Here is a 17,913-nt window from a genome sequence, read left to right as displayed (position 1 = left end):
TTATTTTTTTTAGGTTTTTAAAAAAATGAAGACTGCCTGTGAACTAAACCATGGTCTAATGCTACACGCTTTGATCACTAAAAGAAATAATGACATACTACCGAGTGAATTAGTATCAGTAATCAGAGAAAGAATGGACGGAGTTAGAAAAGAATCCAGATGCGAAGATAATAAGTTACAATTTGGTAAAGGAATATCAAAATCCGCAGCGAAAAGAAGAGCACGACACCTAGAACGATGTCACAAATGCGGAAAATGGTCACATGGAGGTAAATGTTCAAATAATCAAACCTATTCAAATACCGAATTTGTTACTTTATGCAGAGACGGACCGTTCATATGTTTAGAAGAAAAGACACTGAATGCTCGAGGTTACGCCTATGTAGCCATGGAAAACTAATTAAACCGACTATCTTATGAATGGAATAGATCATATAACTAAGAAATCTATTTCACAGGTATGTCTGTACAGTTTTTATTTTTATTTTTATTTTTAACCTTTTGATAATAAACGCTAATTTGTTCGCTAAAAAGTATTAAATTGGTATTGAATAAAATTAGGTTTGGCGACCGAAATTATTGATATCATTCAAAAATTTATTACATCACTGCGAAATTTAACGTTTATTCTTAAGATATAAATATCTTTAATCAATCAACCCAAAATATTTCAAAAATTCGTCATGAGTTAAATTAGGTCTTGGAACCGAAATTTCTTTACCGAAAAGAGGGGCGCATATTTTTGATAATATTTGATTGATTAAAGTGGGATAAAAAGACAAAAAGATTTTTAATTTTATTTTTACCATATTTTTAAAATTAATATTTAAATCTTAAATTAATATTGTAAACTTTGTAAAAACAATATATTTAAAATATTTGAAAAATTAATATAAGTTTGATATGAATTTATAAATTTTTAAATTAAGTTTGGTGTGAATTTTTAATTTTTAAAATATAAATTTTTAATTTTATGCATTTCAAATTTTAAGTTTGGTGTTAATTTTTAATATTAATTTTGAATTTTATATTTAAGTTGTGTGAATTTAAAAACTAAAATTTACTTTATCTCATTAAGTTAAGAATATGATTTTTAAAATTCGTCGTAAGTTGAAGACTAGGTCTTTGAACCGAAATTGCTTTACCCGAGGGAGGGACGAGAACTTTTATTATCATTATTTTTAATCTTATTGAATTAGAGTATGCCAAAAACATTGAAAAAACCCAAAAATCTTAGCTTTTAAAACAATCGCTACAAAAAGACAAATTTTAAAATTTTGTCGAAGGACGGACTAGGACATCGATCTGAAACGACCTCGTCCTAAATAACAAGGGAAACAAAATTTTAAAATTAATTACTTAATTGTTTTTATAAGTTAAAGATTATAAAAAAAAAAAAAAAAAAAAAAAAGAGCAAACTCCGCGACTCGCGGAGTTTGAAAGGAAAACCTCCGCGACTCGCGGAGGGACCGAAAATCAGAAAAAAAAAAATAAAAGAGCTGAACGATCAGTTTATGAAACACACCTCCACAACTAAAAAACTGCTGCGAAATACTGCCGAAAAAACCCGAAAAACACCCCCAAAAATCTCAATTTTTAACCGTTAATCACCAAATTTTTTGCTAAAATCATGTTGAGAAGGATGCTATCTAAGAATTACTCAAGAAAAACGGTAAATTTCTACACCTAAACACCATTTAATTCGAAATTTGGTGTTCTTGAGCTATTTTTTCCCCAATTTGATTTTGATGCTTTTTAGTGTAATTAGACTTAAATTGTTTATGTATTATGCTTGTATAACCTAGATTGATGCTGTTTAACATGATTAGAAGCCTTAAACTTCAAATTTTGAATAATCTAGGGTTTGTGTTCTTGAGCAAATTTGGGGCTTTTTGATATAAACAGGTTATGGCCGATTTTTGTCATGAATTGTTGCTAAATTGAGTAGTGTAACATGTCTAGGTAGTTAAATGATCCAAACTTTGAGCCTAAACATGATTTTGAGAATTAAAGTGGACATTTTCAAGTCTAAAATTCATGAACTTAATTTTTGAAAGATAATGCCATTTGAGACTTGTTTAATTGCTAGTAATGATTATTTTGACATGTTATTTGAGTTGAATGCTTATGAACTTGGCGAAAATTTTCGTATATGCTTATTTGAAAAAGTGTAGATTTGATAAAAATGTGAAAATAAGCTTAAGTTTGATATAAATTGATAATGTCATTGTAATTATTTTGATTGATGATTTTGCTGACACTAATGCATATTTGGATGCACAAAATTTGTGTTTGATGTGTTTTGCAGAATGAAAGGGGTGAATCTTCATCCCAAGCCCGCAATGCTCCTGCTGAGAATTTGGAACAACAGGAGGTAGATAACTACTACAAGCAGGATGTACCTCATCCAGTCATGACCTTTTTAGATATGCACTTGGAAGAGTTGCACCCGAACCTGAGATTTGACAGACTTTGGATAGATTATCCAAAATATCAACGGGGTTTGCATACTCTTCATTCCAAGGTTGTTGAGGTACCGAGGGTCATAGAATGGGGACCCTTAGAAGCTGTAGAATTGGCTGGGCCAATTAGGGAATTACTGGTACAGAGGTATGGTAATTCTTCTTTTAATGACTGTATATGTTTATTCACCATACGCAGACCTGTATATAAAGTATGGTGTGAAGATTTGTTATGTAGTATAGAGTTGAATGATCGGGTAGCTAGTTTAACCGATCGTTCTTTTATTAGATTTTTGTTAGGCGGTTCGATGCGCCACATGTCTTTACTGGACATGGCTCAGGCTTTACGTATATATACGCCTGAGGAGTTAGCGTCTGCCGATTGTAGAGGATTGATACTAAACGGTAGAAAGATAGATGAGAATTTTGATACACACGGTGTGTGGAGTCAAATGACAAGCCATCACCGTTTCAAAGGGGGAAATTACTCTTATTTGGATATAGATAGAGCCGAATTAAGAGTGATACATAGGTTTTTAGCTAATTCGATTACACAAAGGGGTAAGAACAAAGAAAAAGTAAATGAACAAGATTTGTTTTACCATATGTGTATTCGAGACCCACAAAGCACTGTAAGTATACCATATTGTGTGGGTTATTATTTATCAGCTATGGTTCGGGGGATGCGACCACATAGCATAATAGGAGGTGGTATTTTTATTACTTTGATTGGTGAATATCTCGGTGTGGATATAAGTCGGGGGGGATTATTACTAGAAGAGCCAGAACCCCGCGATACTGTAGGTTTAAATGTATACCATGGTGCGAAAGTTTTGAAACGGTGAAATAACGCCGCAGTACGATACCATGGTAGACATCCAAAGGTGGAGAGAAACCAGCAGCAAGGTAATGTAGGAGGGGGGAATGAGATGCAAGAAATGCATAGGTTTATAGCTTCTCAGGAATACGAAAATGCTAGACAGAGAGCATTTGAAGATTGGCAAGTTCATCAGAACCAGATCATAGCTCATTGCCAACATATAGGTAGAAACTATATTCCTACACCGAAACCCATCTTCCCTCCTTGGTCGATAGAGATGCAGCCACCATATCCTACGTATGACCCTGCCGAATCATTCTATAGCACTTATGGTTATGCCTGGAACCCCTATTGGTACCAATATCATCCTTAGTTTACTTATTATTTTTTTATTTTATAATTTGTAATTATTGATACATTTAATATTTTTGTTAATATTGTAATCATTTTTATAATTATCTACCTTTTATTCTTAGACTTTAATAATTTTTGAATGTGGGGTAATATACCAAACTTCAAAAATATATATATATGTTTGCAGTTTATCTTATGTACACAACAGGGTAAAACAACGCATTTTCAAAGACTGGCATTAAGTTCAGCAAAAGCAACTAATTTTGACGACAAGATGCAAAATATATGTGAAATAACAACAAGACGGAATGAACAAATGATGTGCACCATTTATCATTCAGCAAACAAACGCCAATATATTTGGAAACTTTGGTAAAAATTTAATCATTTTCACACAAATCACCCTCAATAATTTAAATTGTTACTGATTTCTTGCAAATGAGGGCATTGCAAGATCTTAAGTGTGGGAAGGGATTAAATTCTTTCGGATTTTAAAATTTTTATATTAAACACTTGGTTACCATTAAAAATACTAGTAAAGCAGTAGTTGTATTAGAATCTAGTGCTCTCTGATAAAAAAGAACAGCCCTAGTCTTATATACTGACTACCCAATTCTAGTAAAATTTTTCAAAATTTTCAATTAAATGAATTCAAAATCATGTTTATACATATTTATGAACGATAAAAACTAGGTTTTAACACCGAAATTATTGTTACCTCGGAAAGGACATAAATTGAGAAACAAACTAAAATGTTAAAATTCATTTAAAATGGAATAGAGGACGATAAAAAGGAAAATAAAAGCCAAGTGTGGGAAAATTTACCAAATTATTTTAAACATATGTCACATATATCTGTAACAAATAACTGAAAATACTTTTGCTTTGGACTAAACTAAACTGTTTTACCCGATGAAAGAAAAGAAGAGATGGATCTACATGATGAATCAATTCCATCATTAAAAGGAAGTAAAGTCTTCCGAAAAAGAAACGCGCTTCTTGATTTAGGTCATGAAGTTGTCGTTCAGACCAGCTGTAGGTTGACGAAAAATCTAGAAAAGTCATCACTAAAATCAGCAGGAAATCCACGGACCTCAGCATTAAACAGGGTCGCCAAGTGGTCAGATTTATCCTAACCATGAGTAGGATTTATCTCGTATAATGGGGGGGGCACCATGCAAATTAGCTGGATAAGACTAATGAATCAGATCCCCAGAAAGGATAATCTCCTTAAAGATTAAAAATCAGCTTTTAAGACTGATATTACTCAATCCTAGAGATTGACCTTAAAGATTGAGAATTACAAACTCATGGAATTCGATGATATCTAAACTCGAGCTTAAACGAGAAAATATTTTGATCAAAATTATAAACCGATTTGTTTTCTGAAAACCCTATTTTCAATGCGTTCATTACCATTGAACGTAAAATCCTAGGAATTCACCTGGAATTCATTAGGTCACCTGAACTAAATCAGGTGTCAACCGTAAGAACGGTGGTTGCATAGCATGGTCAAAGACAGGACCTTGAGTCAAACCGACAAATTATAAGGGTGAGCTTTACTATTGCCCCTACCAAGGATAGTAATTGCGTCCGACACGTTATAGACCATAATCAAAAGCATGTCACGGGACATTGCCTTAACAGTTGCTTGTTCAACGCTTTCCTTTCAACCGGACGGTAGTTTACCGAAAGGTAATATACGGGACAAGTAAACTGGACGTGTTCCTTTCCAAATACAAGGTTAGCAAGTGGGTGACACAAAACCGCAAGTTTTGAGCTAAAATTTTCAAATCTGAAACCCACCAAACCCACAAAAATATTTTGCAAACACCGGTAAAGGGTTATTCCGGAAAACTTATCTAGGGTAAAAACTAGATTTAATTTTCAAAAGATCAAATGTTTTCATAAAGATCCAATTTCCTTAATGGATCTAAATTTTTATAGTCATGTGGGACTGTAAACCATATCGTTACTACCATTGTTTATACCGCCGTATAGAAATCACTGATGTACAAAGTGTGAAGAATAAAGAAGTGATTCTAGTATTTCAAGACAATATTGCTTGAGGACAAGCAACGCTCAAGTGTGGGAATATTTGATAATGCTAAAAACGAACATATATTTCATAGCATTATTCCTCAAGAAAGACAAGCTTTTAGTTGCAATTGTTCTATTTACAAGTGATATTCGTTTAAATAATAAAAGGTGAAGACAAAAGACAGATTCGACGAATTGAAGACGCAAACGACCAAAAAGCTCAAAAGTACAAAAGACAATAAAAAAGGTTCCAATTATTGATAAGAAACGTCTCGAAATCACAAGAGTACAAGATTCAAAACGCAAAGTACAAGATATTAAATTATACGCGAGGACGTTCGAAAATCCGGAACCGGGACCAGAGTCAACTCTTAACGCTCGACGCAACGGACTAAAAATTACAAGTTAACTATGTATATAAATATAATATAATATATAATTAATTATATTAATTATATATATATTATATATATATATTAAAAACCGTCGGCAGAGAAAACTCCAAGGACTGAGCTGTAAAATTAACCTCCGCGACTCGCGGAGTTTAAAGGGGTTTTTGCCGCGAGTCGCGGAGCCCCAAAATTCAACTCTGGCTATAAAGCAAACCGAATTCTGATCAAATTTCATAATCTATTTTCTATCATCTTTTCTTCCTCATTCATACGTAAAACTTATATATATATATATATATATATATATATAATTTATATTTTAATTTTAATTTTAATTCTAATAATAAGGGTATGTTAGCGAATGTTGTAAGGGTGTAAGTCGAAATTCTGTCCGTGTAAAGCTACGCTATTTTTAATCATTGTAAGTTATGTTCAACCTTTTTACATTAATGTCTCGTAGCTAAGTTATTATTATGCTTATTTAAAACGAAGTAATCATGATGTTGGGCTGATTACTAAAATTGGGTAATTGGGCTTTGTACCATAATTGGGGTTTGGACAAAAGAACGACACTTGTGGAAATTAGACTATGGGCTATTGATGGGCTTTATATTTGTTTAACTAAATGAAAGTTTGTTAATGTTAATATAAAGATTTACAATTGGGCGTCCCTATAAATTACCATATACACTCGATCGGACACGATGGGCGGGGTATTTATATGTACGAATAATCGTTCATTTAACCGGACACGGGAATGGATTAATAGCCACTAGAATAATTAAAACAGGGGTGAAATTACATTCAAGGGTAATTGGTGTAATTGTTAACAAAGTAGTAAAACCTTGGTTTACACGCAGTCGATAACCTGGTGTATTCATTAAACAAAGTATTAAAACCTTGTTACAATTCGAATCCCCAATTAGTTAGAATATTTAACTTCGGGTATAATAATAATTTGACGAGGACACTCGCACTTTATATTTATGACTGATGGACTGTTATGGACAAAAACCAGACGGACATATTGAATAATCCAGGACAAAGGACAATTAACCCATGGGCATAAAACTAAAATCAACACGTCAAACATCATGATTACGGAAGTTTAAATAAGCATAATTCTTTTATTTCATATTTAATTTCCTTCATTTTATATTTAATTGTACTTCTAATTATCGCACTTTTATTTATTGTTATTTAATCGCACTTTTAATTATCGTACTTTTTAATTATCGCAATTTTATTTTATCGCATTTTTATTATTCGCATTTTTATTATCGTTATTTACTTTACGCTTTAATTTAAGTCTTGTATTTATTTTATATTTTACATTAGGTTTTAACTGCGACTAAAGTCTTAAAATCGACAAACCGGTCATTAAACGGTAAAAACCCCCCTTTATAATAATAATATTACTTATATATATATGTTTGTATTTTTATAAAAGTAAACTAATATAGCGTTGAGTTTTGTTTAAAGATTTCCCTGTGGAACGAACCGGACTTACTAAAAACTACACTACTGTACGATTAGGTACACTGCCTATAAGTGTTGTAGCAAGGTTTAAGTATATCCATTCTATAAATAAATAAATATCTTGTGTAAAATTGTATCGTATTTAATAGTTTTTCCTAGTAAAATATAAACTATTTTATATACTACCCCGCTGCACATCATCACTGCTAATATAATTCGTTATATTAGTAAACATACTTTGTCTGTTAACAATAACGGTCACTGTTAATATATTCGTTATATTAATAAACAAACTTTATCGGCCACTGTTAATATATTCATTATATTAATAAACAAACAATATCGGTCACTGTTAATATATTCATTATATTAATAAACAAACTTTATCGGTCACTGTTAATATATTCATTATATTAATAAACAAACTTTATCGGTCACTGTTAATATATTCATTATATTAATAAACAAACTTTATCGGTCACTGTTAATATATTCATTATATTAATAAACACACTTCATTCTATTGATTGATTTTATATCAGTCAACCCTAATTAAATCTTGTGGTCTAAAACTTGTTATAATTATTAAACCTATGTTGTTCACTCAACCATTTTGGTTGACACTTTAAGCATGTTTTGTCTCAGGTACTTAGATATTTTGCTTCCGCTGTAGAACTCTGCTGTTACTTAGAAGTCAAGCCTAGCACTGGGACCAGAGTTAACATCCGCGTCAATGGCGATTTTGGCGGGGTGTTACACAAATGGTGTCGGAATAAGTAATGGCGGAGCAAGTAGTGTCGGAGCAAGTTATGTCAATGTAGTTTGTTATAAATGTGGAAAACCGGGCCACATTATTAGAAATTGCCCGAACCAGGAGAACACGAATGGAAAAGGCCGCGGAAGAGTTTTCAATATTAATGCGGCAGAGACACAGGAAGACCCGGAGCTTGTTACGGGTACGTTTCTTATTGACAATAAATCTGCTTACGTTTTATTTGATTCGGGTGCGGATAGAAGCTATATGAGTAGAGATTTTTGTGCTAAATTAAGTTGTCCATTGACGCCTTTGGATAGTAAATTTTTACTCGAATTAGCAAATGGTAAATTAATTTCAACAGATAATATATGTCGGAATCGAGAAATTAAACTGGTTAGCGAAACATTTAAGATTGATTTGATACCAGTAGAGTTAGGGAGTTTTGATGTGATAATCGGTATAGACTGGTTGAAAGAAGTGAAAGCAGAGATCGTTTGTTACAAAAATTCAATTCGCATTATACGAGAAAAAGGAAAACCCTTAATGGTGTACGGAGAAAAGGGCAACACGAAGCTACATCTTATTAGTAATTTGAAGGCACAAAAACTAATAAGAAAAGGTTGCTATGCTGTTCTAGCACACGTCGAGAAAGTACAAACTGAAGAAAAGAGCATCAATGATGTTCCCATTTCAAAAGAATTTCCCGATGTATTTCTGAAAGAATTACCGGGATTACCCCCACATCGATCCGTTGAATTTCTAATAGATCTTGTACCAGGAGCTACAGACTCGCACCCAGCGAGATGAAAGAACTGCAAAGCCAATTACAAGAACTTTTAGAACGTGGTTTCATTCGACCAAGCACATCACCGTGGGGAGCTCCTGTTTTGTTTGTCAAGAAGAAAGAGGGTACATTCAGGTTGTGTATCGACTACCGAGAGTTGAACAAACTTACCATCAAGAACCGCTACCCACTACCGAGAATCGACGACTTATTTGATCAACTACAAGGCTCGTCTGTTTATTCAAAGATTGACTTACGTTCCGGGTGAAATGTCCTGTTCTTATTGATTAAAAACGTTCCATATTAATTGATTTCGTTGCGAGGTTTTGACCTCTATATGAGACGTTTTTCAAAGACTGCATTCATTTTAAAACAAACCATAACCTTTATTTCATCAATAAAGGTTTAAAAAGCTTTACGTAGATTATCAAATAATGATAATCTAAAATATCCTGTTTACACACGACCATTACATAATGGTTTACAATACAAATATGTTACAACAAAATAAGTTTCTTGAATGCAGTTTTTACACATTATCATACAAGCATGGACTCCAAATCTCGTCCTTATTTAAGTATGCGACAGCGGAAGCTCTTAATAATCACCTGAGAATAAACATGCTTAAAACGTCAACAAAAATGTTGGTGAGTTATAGGTTTAACCTATATATATCAAATCATAATAATAGACCACAAGATTTCATATTTCAATACACATCCCATACATAGAGATAAAAATCATTCATATGGTGAACACCTGGTAACCGACATTAACAAGATGCATATATAAGAATATCCCCATCATTCCGGGACACCCTTCGGATATGATATAAATTTCGAAGTACTAAAGCATCCGGTTCTTTGGATGGGGTTTGTTAGGCCCAATAGATCTATCTTTAGGATTCGCGTCAATTAGGGTGTCTGTTCCCTAATTCTTAGATTACCAGACTTAATAAAAAGGGGCATATTCGATTTCGATAATTCAACCATAGAATGTAGTTTCACGTACTTGTGTCTATTTTGTAAATCATTTTTAAAACCTGCATGTATTCTCATCCCAAAAATATTAGATTTTAAAAGTGGGACTATAACTCACTTTCACAGATTTTTACTTCGTCGGGAAGTAAGACTTGACCACCGGTTGATTCACGAACCTATAACAATATATACATATATATCAAAGTATGTTTAAAATATATTTACAACACTTTTAATATATTTTGATGTTTTAAGTTTATTAAGTCAGCTGTCCTCGTTAGTAACCTACAACTAGTTGTCCACAGTTAGATGTACAGAAATAAATTGATAAATATTATCTTGAATCAATCCACGACCCAGTGTATACGTATCTCAGTATTGATCACAACTCAAACTATATATATTTTGGAATCAACCTCAACCCTGTATAGCTAACTCCAACATTCACATATAGAGTGTCTATGGTTGTTCCGAAATATATATAGATGTGTCGACATGATAGGTCGAAACATTGTATACGTGTCTATGGTATCTCAAGATTACATAATATACAATACAAGTTAATTAAGTTATGGTTGGAATAGATTTGTTACCAATTTTCACGTAGCTAAAATGAGAAAAATTATCCAATCTTGTTTTACCCATAACTTCTTCATTTTAAATCCGTTTTGAGTGAATCAAATTGCCATGGTTTCATATTGAACTCTATTTTATGAATCTAAACAGAAAAGTATAGGTTTATAGTCGGAGAAATAAGTTACAAGTCGTTTTTGTAAAGGTAGTCATTTCAGTCGAAAGAACGACGTCTAGATGACCATTTTAGAAAACATACTTCCACTTTGAGTTTAACCATAATTTTTGGATATAGTTTCATGTTCATAATAAAAATCATTTTCTCAGAATAACAACTTTTAAATCAAAGTTTATCATAGTTTTTAATTAACTAACCCAAAACAGCCCGCGGTGTTACTACGACGGCGTAAATCCGGTTTTACGGTGTTTTTCGTGTTTTCAGGTTTTAAATCATTAAGTTAGCATATCATATAGATATAGAACATGTGTTTAGTTGATTTTAAAAGTCAAGTTAGAAGGATTAACTTTTGTTTGCGAACAAGTTTAGAATTAACTAAACTATGTTCTAGTGATTACAAGTTTAAACCTTCGAATAAGATAGCTTTATATGTATGAATCGAATGATGTTATGAACATCATTACTACCTTAAGTTCCTTGGATAAACCTACTGGAAAAGAGAAAAATGGATCTAGCTTCAACGGATCCTTGGATGGCTCGAAGTTCTTGAAGCAGAATCATGACACGAAAACAAGTTCAAGTAAGATCATCACTTGAAATAAGATTGTTATAGTTATAGAAATTGAACCAAATTTTGAATATGATTATTACCTTGTATTAGAATGATAACCTACTGTAAGAAACAAAGATTTCTTGAGGTTGGATGATCACCTTACAAGATTGGAAGTGAGCTAGCAAACTTGAAAGTATTCTTGATTTTATGAAACTAGAACTTTTGGAATTTATGAAGAACACTTAGAACTTGAAGATAGAACTTGAGAGAGATCAATTAGATGAAGAAAATTGAAGAATGAAAGTGTTTGTAGGTGTTTTTGGTCGTTGGTGTATGGATTAGATATAAAGGATATGTAATTTTGTTTTCATGTAAATAAGTCATGAATGATTACTCATATTTTTTGTAATTTTATGAGATATTTCATGCTAGTTGCCAAATGATGGTTCCCACATGTGTTAGGTGACTCACATGGGCTGCTAAGAGCTGATCATTGGAGTGTATATACCAATAGTACATACATCTAAAAGCTGTGTATTGTACGAGTACGAATACGGGTGCATACGAGTAGAATTGTTGATGAAACTGAACGAGGATGTAATTGTAAGCATTTTTGTTAAGTAGAAGTATTTTGATAAGTGTCTTGAAGTCTTTCAAAAGTGTATGAATACATATTAAAACACTACATGTATATACATTTTAACTGAGTCGTTAAGTTATCGTTAGTCGTTACATGTAAATGTTGTTTTGAAACCTTTAGGTTAACGATCTTGTTATATGTTGTAACCCAATGTTTATAATATCAAAAGAGATTTTAAATTATTATATTATCATGATATTATGATGTACAAATATCTCTTAATATGATATATATACATTAAATGTCGTTACAACGATAATCGTTACATATATGTCTCGTTTCAAAATCATTAAGTTAGTAGTCTTGTTTTTACATATGTAGTTCATTGTTAATATACTTAATGATATGTTTACTTATCATAATATCATGTTAACTATATATATATAACCATATATATGTCATCATATAGTTTTTACAAGTTTTAACGTTCGTGAATCACCGGTCAACTTGGGTAGTCAATTGTCTATATGAAACCTATTTCAATTAATCAAGTCTTAACAAGTTTGATTTCTTAATATGTTGGAAACATTTAATCATGTAAATATCAATCTCAATTAATATATATAAACATGGAAAAGTTCGGGTCACTACAGTACCTACCCGTTAAATAAATTTCGTCCCGAAATTTTAAGCTGTTGAAGGTGTTGACGAATCTTCTGGAAAGAGATGCGGGTATTTCTTCTTCATCTAATCTTCACGCTCCCAGGTGAACTCAGGTCCTCTACGAGCATTCCATCGAACCTTAACAATTGGTATCTTGTTTTGCTTAAGTCTTTTAACCTCACGATCCATTATTTTGACGGGTTCTTCGATGAATTGAAGTTTTTCGTTGATTTGGATTTCATCTAATGAAATAGTGAGATCTTCTTTAGCAAAACATTTCTTCAAATTCGAGACGTGGAAAGTGTTATGTACAGCCGCGAGTTGTTGAGGTAACTCAAGTCGGTAAGCTACTGGTCCGACACGATCAATAATCTTGAATGGTCCAATATACCTTGGATTTAATTTCCCTCGTTTACCAAATCGAACAACGCCTTTCCAAGGTGCAACTTTAAGCATGACCATCTCTCCAATTTCAAATTCTATATCTTTTCTTTTAATGTCAGCGTAGCTCTTTTGTCGACTTTGGGCAGTTTTCAACCGTTGTTGAATTTGGATGATCTTCTCGGTAGTTTCTTGTATAATCTCCGGACCCGTAATCTGTCTATCCCCCACTTCACTCCAACAAATCGGAGACCTGCACTTTCTACCATAAAGTGCTTCAAACGGCACCATCTCAATGCTTGAATGGTAGCTGTTGTTGTAGGAAAATTCTGCTAACGGTAGATGTCGATCCCAACTGTTTCCGAAATCAATAACACATGCTCGTAGCATGTCTTCAAGCGTTTGTATCGTCCTTTCACTCTGCCCATCGGTTTGTGGATGATAGGCAGTACTCATGTCTAGACGAGTTCCTAATGCTTGCTGTAATGTCTGCCAGAATCTTGAAATAAATCTGCCATCCCTATCAGAGATAATAGAGATTGGTATTCCATGTCTGGAGACGACTTCCTTCAAATACAGTCGTGCTAACTTCTCCATCTTGTCATCTTCTCTTATTGGCAGGAAGTGTGCTGATTTGGTGAGACGATCAACTATTACCCAAATAGTATCAAAACCACTTGCAGTCCTTGGCAATTTAGTGATGAAATCCATGGTAATGTTTTCCCATTTCCATTCCGGGATTTCGGGTTGTTGAAGTAGACCTGATGGTTTCTGATGCTCAGCTTTGACCTTAGAACACGTCAAACATTCTCCTACATATTTAGCAACATCGGCTTTCATACCCGGCCACCAAAAATGTTTCTTGAGATCCTTGTACATCTTCCCCGTTCCAGGATGTATTGAGTATCTGGTTTTATGAGCTTCTCTAAGTACCATTTCTCTCATATCTCCAAATTTTGGTACCCAAATCCTTTCAGCCCTATACCGGGTTCCGTCTTCCCGAATATTAAGATGCTTCTCCGATCCTTTGGGTATTTCATCCTTTAAATTTCCCTCTTTTAAAACTCCTTGTTGCGCCTCCTTTATTTGAGTAGTAAGGTTATTATGAATCATTATATTCATAGATTTTACTCGAATGGGTTCTCTGTCCTTCCTGCTCAAGGCATCGGCTACCACATTTGCCTTCCCCGGGTGGTAACGAATCTCAAAGTCGTAATCATTCAATAATTCAATCCACCTACGCTGCCTCATATTCAGTTGTTTCTGATTAAATATGTGTTGAATACTTTTATGGTCGGTATATATAATACTTTTGACCCCATATAAGTAGTGCCTCCAAGTCTTTAATGCAAAAACAACCGCGCCTAATTCCAAATCATGCGTCGTATAATTTTGTTCGTGAATCTTCAATTGTCTAGACGCATAAGCAATCACCTTCGTTCGTTGCATTAATACACAACCGAGACCTTGCTTTGATGCATCACAATAAATCACAAAATCATCATTCCCTTCAGGCAATGACAATATAGGTTCCGTAGTTAGCTTTTTCTTCAATAACTGAAACGCTTTCTCTTGTTCATCATTCCATTAAAATTTCTTCCCTTTATGCGTTAATGCAGTCAAGGGTTTTGCTATTCTGGAAAAGTCTTGGATGAACCTTCTGTAGTAACCAGCTAGTACTAAAAACTGGCGTACGTGTTTCGGAGTTTTCGGGGTTTCCCACTTTTCAACAGTTTCTATCTTTGCTGGATCCACCTTAATACCTTCTTTGTTCACTATGTGACCGAGGAATTGAACTTCTTCCAACCAAAATGCACACTTTGAAAACTTAGCGTACAATTCTTCCTTCCTCAATACTTCTAACACTTTTCTCAAATGTTCACCGTGTTCTTGGTCATTCTTTGAGTAAATAAGTATGTCATCAATGAAAACAATGACAAACTTGTCAAGGTATGGTCCACACACTCGGTTCATAAGGTCCATGAACACAGCTGGTGCATTAGTTAAACCAAACGGCATGACCATAAACTCGTAATGACCGTAACGTGTTCTAAAAGCAGTCTTTGGAATATCATCTTCTTTCACCTGCATTTGATGATACCCGGAACGTAAGTCAATCTTTGAATAAACAGACGAGCCTTGTAGTTGATCAAATAAGTCGTCGATTCTCGGTAGTAGGTAGCGGTTCTTGATGGTAAGTTTGTTCAACTCTCGGTAGTCGATACACAACCTGAATGTACCATCTTTCTTCTTGACAAACAAAACAGGAGCTCCCCACGGTGATGTGCTTGGTCGAATGAAACCACGCTCTAAAAGTTCTTGTAATTGGCTTTGCAGTTCTTTCATCTCGCTGGGTGCAAGTCTATAAGGAGCACGAGCTATTGGTGCAGCTCCTGGTACAAGATCTATTTGAAATTCAACGGATCGATGTGGGGGTAATCCCGGTAATTCTTTCGGAAATACATCGGGAAATTCTTTTGCAATGGGAACATCATTGATGCTCTTTTCTTCAGTTTGTACTTTCTCGACGTGTGCTAGAACAGCATAGCAACCTTTTCTTATTAGTTTTTGTGCCTTCAAATTACTAATAAGATGTAGCTTCGTGTTGCCCTTTTCTCCGTACACCATTAAGGGTTTTCCTTTTTCTCGTATAATGCGAATTGCATTTTTGTAACAAACGATCTCTGCTTTCACTTCTTTCAACCAGTCCATACCGATTATCACATCAAAACTCCCTAACTCTACTGGTATCAAATCAATCTTAAATATTTCGCTAACCAGTTTAATTTCTCGATTCCGACATATATTATCTGCTGAAATTAATTTACCATTTGCTAATTCGAGTAAAAATTTACTATCCAATGGCGTCAATGGATAACTTAATTTAGCACAAAAATCTCTACTCATATAGCTTCTATCCGCACCCGAATCAAATAAAACGTAAGCAGATTTATTGTCAATAAGAAACGTACCCGTAACAAGCTCCGGGTCTTCCTGTGCCTCTGCCGCATTAATATTGAAAACTCTTCCGCGGCCTTGTCCATTCGTGTTCTCCTGGTTCGGGCAATTTCTAATAATGTGGCCCGGTTTTCCACATTTATAACAAACTACATTGGCATAACTTGCTCCGACACTACTTGCTCCGCCATTACTCGTTCCGACACCATTTGTTCCTTTCGTTCTATTAACCCCTGGTCCGTAAACCTCACACTTCGCCGCGCTATGACCATTTCTTTTACACTTGTTGCAAAATTTGGTGCAGAACCCCGAGTGATACTTTTCACACCTTTGGCATAGCTGCTTCTGATTGTTGTTGTTGTTGCGGTTATTATTGTTGTTGGGATGATTGTTGTAGTTGCTGTTGCTGTTGTTGTTGTTGTTGTTGTTGGGCCGTTTGTTGTAGTTGCGATTGATGTTGCGATTGTTGGGATAATTGTTGCGATTATTGTTGTAATTGCTGTTGTTGTTGTATTGGTGATTCTTATCACCGTTATCCTCCCACTTTCTTTTGACTTGCTTCACATTGGCCTCTTCAGCAGTCTGTTCTTTAATTCTTTCTTCAATCTGGTTCACTAGTTTGTGAGCCATTCTACATGCCTGTTGTATAGAGGCGGGCTCGTGTGAACTTATATCTTCTTGAATTCTTTCCGGTAATCCTTTCACAAATGCGTCGATCTTCTCTTCCTCATCTTCGAATGCTCCCGGACACAATAGGCACAATTCTGTGAATCGTCTTTCGTACGTGGTAATATCAAATCCTTGGGTTCGTAACCCTCTAAGTTCTGTCTTGAGCTTATTGACCTCGGTTCTGGGACGGTACTTCTCGTTCATCAAGTGCTTGAATGCTGACCACGGTAGTGCGTACGCATCATCTTGTCCCACTTGCTCTAGATAGGTATTCCACCATGTTAACGCAGAACCTGTGAAGGTATGCGTAGCGTACTTCACTTTGTCCTCTTCAGTACACTTACTTATGGCAAACACCGATTCGACCTTCTCGGTCCACCGTTTCAATCCTACCGGTCCTTCGGTTCCATCAAATTCCAAAGGTTTGCAGGCAGTGAATTCTTTGTAGGTGCATCCTACACGATTTCCTGTACTGCTAGATCCAAGGTTATTGTTGGTATGTAGCGCAGCCTGTACTGCGGCTATGTTTGAAGCTAGAAAAGTACGGAATTCCTCTTCATTCATATTCACGGTGTGTCGAGTAGTCGGTGCCATTTCCTTCAAAATAGTCAAATGGAACAAGTTAATCATACAGAATATTAAGAGTAGTTAATAGTATTTCGTAGCATAATATGAACTCATTTATAAAAGCTTTTTCTTCATATTAGCGTTTTATAAGTTTAAATTCGGGTAGTACCTACCCGTTAAGTTCATACTTAGTAGCTAATATACAATTCAACTACTACAATTCTATATGAAAAACTGATTATAATAATATTTCGCGTTCAAACTTTTATACAATATTTTACAAACTTACAATACCGCTTATTTTACATAAAGCATAAAATATAGCACACAATAACTTTGATACAAGATAGTTGTGAAGATAATTCTAGCTAGTACACAAGTCGTTCAGCAAAGACAATAAAGACACGTAATTCATACGTCCAGAAACAAGTCATGCATTCTGGTTTTACTAGGATTACTTCCCATCCTTGGTCTTGTGGAACATAACCGTTATGGCCGTTGATAAGACAGCGTGTTGTAACATCGTCAAAAGGACGAGGGTTACGTAATGTCCAACAGTCCCGTAACAATCTAAAAACCTCATTTCTTACCCCAATTACCGACTCCGTCACTTGTGGAAACATTTTGTTTAATAGTTGTAGCCCGATGTTCTTGTTCTCACTTTGGTGAGAAGCGAACATTACTAATCCGTAAGCATAACATGCTTCTTTATGTTGCATGTTA

The sequence above is a fragment of the Rutidosis leptorrhynchoides genome, chromosome 11, assembly GCF_046630445.1.
Source record: "Rutidosis leptorrhynchoides isolate AG116_Rl617_1_P2 chromosome 11, CSIRO_AGI_Rlap_v1, whole genome shotgun sequence".
Taxonomy (NCBI): Eukaryota; Viridiplantae; Streptophyta; class Magnoliopsida; order Asterales; family Asteraceae; genus Rutidosis; species Rutidosis leptorrhynchoides.
This window is presented reverse-complemented; position numbering follows the sequence as displayed.